At 40.5% G+C, this 7,664-nt stretch overlaps 1 non-coding gene and 1 pseudogene across 1 annotated transcript; both read left to right on the top strand.

Annotated features, from left to right (window-relative positions):
• The first annotated feature begins 280 nt into the window (after positions 1-280).
• Positions 281-339, top strand: LOC115062798. Its single transcript, XR_003842723.1, has one exon. It is a non-coding gene; the product is annotated as a U7 small nuclear RNA (small nuclear RNA).
• A 479-nt stretch (positions 340-818) lies between these two features.
• LOC110337211 lies at positions 819-1,317 on the top strand (annotated as a pseudogene).
• Positions 1,318-7,664: the final 6,347 nt, after the last annotated feature.

Raw genomic sequence — 7,664 nt, 5'->3', positions numbered from 1 at the left:
TGTCAGAAAGATATTAAGGAAGGAGTTTTAGGAAGTGGTGATTATATTGATCCCACCCAGCTAAACCTATTGTTTGTGCTTACAAAGCCAGGCAGATCTCTGAATTCATTTGCCATGTTTGTTTTTAAAAAAATGTACCTGCTATCTTCTTCTAAGAGTCAAGTGGTAAGGTCAAAAACTGCTGATTCATGGGATGATCAAAAGGCAACCTGGTTAAATGATTGGATTGATGTGTAAATAAGAGACTGGGTGTTTGGTATGCAAGAAATAGCTGTCTAGAGAGAATTTCTAGTTAAGAATTTGTCTGGCAGGCTTTCTGACTTTTGTCAGAAAATCCAAGAATTTTTCCTAGCAAGTTTTCTTTCTTCTTCTTCTTCTTCTTCTTCTTCTTCTTCTTCTTCTTCTTCTTCTTCTTCTTCTTCTTCTTCTTCTTCTTCTTCTTCTTCTTCTTCTTCTCCTTCTTCTTCTTCTTCTTCTTCTTCTTTTCTGGAAAACCTATGAATTTTTAGAATTTTTTTCTAGCAAGTGGAGAGCTGTCTCTAGCAGAGAGCTGTCTCAGCAGAACACGAGACTGTCAGCTTGTTTCTATGAATGACTTTGAGTTATTTCTTCTGCTGTTCCCAAACACTTCTTCCTCAGGAATCCCTCTCCAAGCTAAGGCTGGACCTTGCATTCCCAGATGACCCTGGCTTATGTTAAAGAGACAAAATATAAATCTTACGTCCCTGTGTGTGTGTGCCTTATCTCAGCTGGTCTGCCCGAGACCCCCTGAGTGTGAACCTTAGTTCCCCGCGCGGCCCCATTTCCACGCTGACAAGATGAAAGAAACGATCATGGACCAGGAAAAACTCTCCAAACTGCAAGCACAAGTGCGCATTGGTGGGAAGGGAACTGCCCGTAGAAAGATAAAGGTGGTTCACAGAACAGCCACAGCAGACGATAAAAAAAACTTCAGTTCTCCTTAGAGAAGTTAAGAGTAAACAATATATCTGGTATTGAAGAGGTGAACATGTTTACAAACCAAGGAACAGTGATCCACTTTGACAACCTAAAGTCCAGGCATCTCTGGCAGCAGACACCTTCACCATTATAGGCCACGCTGAGACAAAGCAGCAGACAGAAATGCTTCCCAGCATCCTAAACCAGCTGGGTGCAGACTGTCTGACTTGTTTAAGGAGCCGGGCTAAAGCTCTGCCCAAACAATCTGTGGACGGAAAAGCACCACTTGCTACTGGACAGGAGGAGGAGGAGGAGGAGGAGGAGGTTCCAGATCTGGTGGAGAATTTTGATGAGGCTTCTGATAATGATGCAAACTGAATTGAAACAGCTTCTAAAGAAGGTGATACTTGCAGAAGTTACAGGATCTGCTATTTTATATCATGACTGCTTTTTAAAATTTTTTGTTTATTATGGATCTGATAAAATCTAGATCTCTAATATTTTTAAGCGCAAGCCCCCTGGACACTGCAGCTCTTTTCAGTTTTCACTTATACCTAACTCATTCTTTACAGCAAATTAAGCTGAAGAAGCCTGGGAATAAAGTTTGGAAAAGGTTAATAAAATTCTTTGCCTAGTATATATATATACATATACATATACATATACATATACATATACATATACATATACATATACATATACATATACATATACATATATATACACACACATATATATATATATACACATATACATACACACATATATATATACACATATACATACACACACACACACATATATATATCAGCACAACTGGCTTGTCTAAGATCATAACAAACCTATGTATACTAAAATTAAGTTATAAAGATAATGCATGCCATTCTGAGTTTTACTTACAGAATATCATAGTATTGATGGCCTGTATTACTGTCTTCACAACTTTGTGATCATATAAATCACAAGAAATGTTTATTAAAAATTAACTTCCTTGACCCCTAAACCTTTCTGATTTATCATTTCTGAAGAACAATCAGAGAAGCAATTTTTAAACACTGACATAAGAATTATCTATCTTCCTGGTGGTGGCACATGCCTTTAATCCCAGCACTTGGGTGGCAGAGGCAGGTGAATCTTTGAGTTTGAGGCTAGCCTGGTCTACACAAAGAAACAAGAAAGAAAGAAAGAAAGAAAGAAAGAAAGAAAGAAAGAAAGAAAGAAAGAAAGAAAGAAAGAAAGAAAGAAAGAGAAAGAGGGAGGGAGGGAAGGAGTGAGAAGAGGGAGGGAGGGAGGGAGGGAGGAAGGAAGGAAGGAAGGAAGGAAGGGTCTCTTTAAGAAAGTTTGGGAAATAATAGTTAGCAAAGTCTAAATTGTTGAATATCTGGGATATCAGAGAAGTTTAATGGCTCAGGATCACATGCTTCCCAAGGCTCTGCTCAGTCAGTACTGGTGCTGGTGCTATGGTTCTTTAATTAAATTAAAATATATTTACTCAACCTAGTTCCAGTGAGTTTCAGTACAGCCAAAGATATGTAGCAGTACCCTGCCTAGAAGAAAAAATAAATACGTAAAATACACATTTTATTACTGTGTGTGTGATGGTTTGAATGAAGATGGCCCTCATAGACTTATGTATTTAAATGATTGGGTTGAAGTTGTCAGGGAAGGATTAGGAGGTATGGCCTTGAGAAAGGTATTTGTCACTGGGTGTGTGCTTTGGGTTTCAAAAACCCAGTTTGCTCACTCACACTCTGCCTCATGCTTGTGGTGTAAGCTTTTAGCTACTTCAATACAATGCCCACCTGCCTGCCCGCCTGCCTGCCTGCCTACCTGCCTGCCTGCTTGATGCCATGCTCCTTCCATGATGGTCATGGACTCTACTCATCTGGAACAGTGAACCCCAAATTAAATGCTTTCTTTTGTAAGTCATTTTGGACATGATGTTTTGTCATGGCAATAAAAAGTAATAGTGTGTGTGTGTGTGTGTGTGTGTGTGTGCGTGTCTGTTTGCACATGTGCTTAAGACCACAGTGCATGTATGGTCAGAGCACAACCTTCAGAATCTGGTTCTCCCCCTTCACAGTGGAATATGGGGATTAAATTCATACTGTCGGGTTTGCGCTGTCTCCCATAGAGCATCTTGCTGGCTCAGTGTACTGCACTCTTTATTTTCTTCTCAATGTTGCCAAATCTTGCCTCTCAGAAATAATGGGAAAGGGGTGGCAACGCTGAGGAGGCAGAATTTCAGGAGATATATTTCAGCTTTTCAAAAAAGATTAATGAATAGATAAAATAAGTTAAACAGGTAAGTTGATGATAAAATACTCCACCTGAGAAGTGAAAAATCATTAAAAAAAATTCCAAAGATGGTCACAAAATAGATGAAAGGTCATAATTAATTTTTCTGCTAGTGTCAAGGTAGATGTTATTTTGCTGGGAAGAACTTTGTTTTGGTTAAAAGTAGAAAACTCCCTTGAGAAGACACTGAATGGCCGACGACTTAGGTGCAGTGAGAGGGGCACAAGGTTTAGAACAGTCTGCCTGGACCAGACAGAGGTGGTAAAGGCAGAGCTGAATTCAGCGAATAGCATCCCCAGTGAATTCAGTATTCAGTGAATAGGGCTGGCTGATCAATGCATGAGATTGAGTCTCTGCAGGAGACGTGTTTTCCCTACCCATCAAGGAGTCTGAGATTATTTCTCTGGAGGTATCACTGAGAATGAAGTTTTAACTACCATGCCAGTTCAGATTCACAATGACTAAGAGCCCAGGTTCAAGGCACTTGTTGACTGTCTGGATGTTAATCGGGTAGCCCCTGCCATCTGAGGGCCATCACTTTGATCAACATCTCTATATGCTACTGGGGGGAGAAGATCAGCAAGCCCCCCCCCCATTGTTCTGTACTGAGAAGCCACTGACCCGGGCTGTGTGCTCCTTCCCTATCCACGGGGGGAACTACTGCTGTGGATGATAGCTACCCTTCAGCCAGGGACAGCATCATCACATGAATGACTCCAGTAAGGCCACCTTTGATGCCATCTCCAAGACCTCTAGCTCACCTGATCTCCAGAAAGAGTCAGGTTCTCTAAATCTCCCGGTCAGAAATTCGCAGAGCATTCTGTTAAACCTGCACCAGAGGCTTCATATAGATGAGACAGGCTTCAGCCATGGTTACCACATGGAATTTTTATACAGAAGGGGGGAAAAAGTGAGGTTGGTGTGGTGGCACAGGGTTTTGATCCCAGCACTTGGGTGGCAGACATAGGCAGATCTCTATAGTATGAGGCTAGCCTGGTCTACATAGTGAGTTCTAGGCCAGTCAAGAATATACAGTGAGACCTTGCCTCGAAAAAGAAAATAAATCTAATTGAACTTGTTTTCAAAAAGAGGAAATTACTTCTTCAAAGTTAGCAATTTGAACTCAGAAGAGAATTATTTTTCTTACAGACACAACTAGCTTTTTCTCTTTTGCCTTTTTGTTTCTTTTGAGACAATCTCACTATGTAACCCTGGCTGACCTGGAACCTATTTTGTCAATAAGGCTGACCTAGAACTCACAGAGATGCACCTACCTCTGCCTCTCGAGTTCTGGGATTAAAGGCCATGTACTACCATACCCCACTTTTAAAGATTGGTCTTACTAGTTAATTCAGACTGACCTTGAATTTACTATGTAGCCCAGGCTAGCCTGGAACTCATAATTTTCCTGTCTCAGCTTCTTGAATGTTGAGATTACAGGCATGAACCACCATGCCCAGCTTCAAGCCTCATATTTAACTTAATCCTTTATGAATTTTAGACTTTAATTTATTTATTTACTCAGACAAGTTCTCACTATGTATCTAATATTGGCTTGGAATAGCTTGGTTCAAGGTAAACTCAAACTCTCAGTTCTCCTGCCACCACTCTTAGAATTCAGGGATTATAGGCATGTACTTCTATGCCCAGTTTCTAATATTTAATTATATATTTTAAATAAATATTTAATAAATATTTTTAAAACATTTATTTATCTACTGTATGCATACAAGTACACGGTCACTATCTTCAGACACACCAGAAGAGGGCATCAGATCCCACTACAGATGGTTGTGAGCCATCATGCGGTTGCTGAGAATTGATCTCTGGACTTCTGGAAGAGCAAGCCGTCACTGCTCTTAACTGCTGAGCCATTTCTCCAGCCCTTAATAAATCTTTTATGACTGCACTTTCTGCTAAGTCTTTCTATTGAATGTTTTGTTGTCTAAATATCCAGGTCACTTAAACTTGAAAGCAAGTTTAAATGTGTGTGTGTGTGTGTGTGTGTGTGTGTGTGTGTGTGTGTGTGTGTGTGTGTATGCAAATCTATTCTAATAAATTTCATCCATATTTAACAGCTTTTGAGGAAACAAATACACAGAGACGAATGCTGCAGGTAGGAAGGAAAGGCCATTTTTTTCTGAGTAGAAAACCCCTTCCCCACACGTGTTATAATTTTAGGCATTTGTGTTCTTGCTAAATCAATTGTTTTTAGGTAGTCTCCATCTAAGGGCTCTAAATCTGTGAACTGGTATCTGAAACGTAAATGTCTACATCTGAGAAACATTTTCCATCTAGATTTCCAGCCTTTCATACTGTGCCGCATTCTATCTATTTATGTCAAGTGGATCTACAGATAGAAATATGTAGTTTGGAAGTATTCTGTAGACGAATGTAACTGTTCTGAGAAATTGCTTCCTCTGTAAGCCACAAGTGTCTAGACACATCGTAATGGGTAATGTAGATGTCCAAGGAAAGCCCACGGTGGGCTCCAGTCTAGGATTTAGCGCTCAGGAAATGTCACACATGATTACAAAGGCATTTCAGTTGGCAACTATGTCTGCTTCCTTTTCTTACAGATCCCTAATTTAGCCAACTACTGGGCTGCACAGCATGAGCAAGAGTAGCAGTGCCCTGAAATAGACAAGCAACTTGGACTTTTACAACTTGGTGTGGGGCTCTCATAGGTTTGTATGGTTAGCACAACCAAAGCAGGCACCAAACCCCTTAAACACGTCTTAATCCTGTCTTTCTTATCTCTGTAAATGGCATCACTTATCCACAGACATTCACATTAAAATAGTCACAAGAAAACTCATTCTGGCTTCCTATCTGTTTAATTCCCCAAATCCAATTGATCACCAACCCCTCCAAAATAAATCGTGAATTCCAGCATCAGCACCATCATCATCACATACTCTGAAGCCACTGTCACTCATCTGGACTTCTACAAAAACGAGTTTCCACATGCTTCCATGCTCCATCTAAAAGATACAGTCTTTTTTGCATTTACTTGCCACTCATGGTGGCTCACACCTTTAAACTTAGCTGTCAAGAAGCAGAGACAGACGGATCTCTGTGACTTCAAGGCCAGCCTGGTCCACAAAATAAGACCTTGTACCACACCCTACAAACTGCCTTTATTAACTTATGTTGTGTGTGAGGGTGGGGGCTTACATGTCCCACACTGTGTATATTCAGGTAACAGGACAGTTAGTGAAAGTCCGTCAGTTTTTTCCTTTTACCACGTGGAACTCACGTCATCAGGTTTGGAAGAGAGCACCTTTACCAGCTCTGAACCAGCTCACCAGCTCATCAGCTCAATCACTATCTTTTAAAGACAAAAATGGGGATCTAGGAAGGTAGTAGAGTAAAATATGATGTCCCGAGTTTAATTCCTAGCACCTATAAAAACCGGGTACAGTGTGTGTCTGTAATCTCCAGAGCTAAGAAAGCAGAGATGAAAAAAAAACAAATCCCTGGGGCTTCCTGGATATCTAATTTGTCATCTCCAGGCCCCAGTATGAGACCTTGTCTGGAGAACACAAAGCAGATAGCTGCTGAGGCTGATGGCTCACACACATACCTGCACTCACACAAACATGACCTGCACAGGGATCTGTGCAGGGTACACGCACACACCAAGTCCATTCCTCTTCCTTGCTCACTCCAACTCTGTCCATAGTCTCTCCCTATCGTTAGAACAAGTTCTGTCACACCCAATAAAACTTTATATGATCTCCGTCTGGCTATCTCTGCAGTCTCACTTTCTAGCTTAGGTGGACTCAGCCGTGTTGTGTTCTTTTCCTGCCCAAGCTCCTTTGCACTAGAACCTTTGGACTGCTACTCCTTCTCCTTAATAGGATTGCCCTTAGGGTTGTCGCCTCACAGTTCACATCATGGCTCATGAACAGCTTTTGGAGGAGCCTTCCTCTTCTTTCCCTGATCATTAGACTTCAAAAAAAAATTTATTTGCAAATTAAAATAAATATAAAAAGAAACAAAAGTCTCTCTCTAGTCAGTATTATGGAGCTCTGTTTTTTTTTTTTTTAACTGAAGACATTGTTTGAATTTATTTTCTTTGTCGACATGTTTGCCTGTTTATTGTATTTCTCACTACAGTGTAAGCTACATGAGAATGAGAATTTGTTCCAGTGACCCCATGACTGCCTTGCTGACCAGTGCATCCCAGTTCATCCAAGGCCATTGTAAACTGGAGATTGTCAATGCATATTTGTTAAATGAATAGATGCCAACTGTCTAAGAGACGAACAAGCAGTGCCCTGATAATGGTTGCATGCAAAAACCTGAGATGCATTTCAATTAAATCTTTTGCTCAATTTGGGTTTTGTTTCTATATGAAGATATTATCACCAGACCCATGCAGATGATTCAGATCAGAAATTGTCAACATTTGTATAAGAGGC

The sequence above is a fragment of the Mus pahari genome, chromosome 1 (genome assembly GCF_900095145.1).
Source record: "Mus pahari chromosome 1, PAHARI_EIJ_v1.1, whole genome shotgun sequence".
NCBI classification, from domain to species: Eukaryota; Metazoa; Chordata; class Mammalia; order Rodentia; family Muridae; genus Mus; species Mus pahari.
Note: the sequence above shows the minus strand (reverse complement) of the source record. Positions and strands in the feature narration are given on the sequence as shown.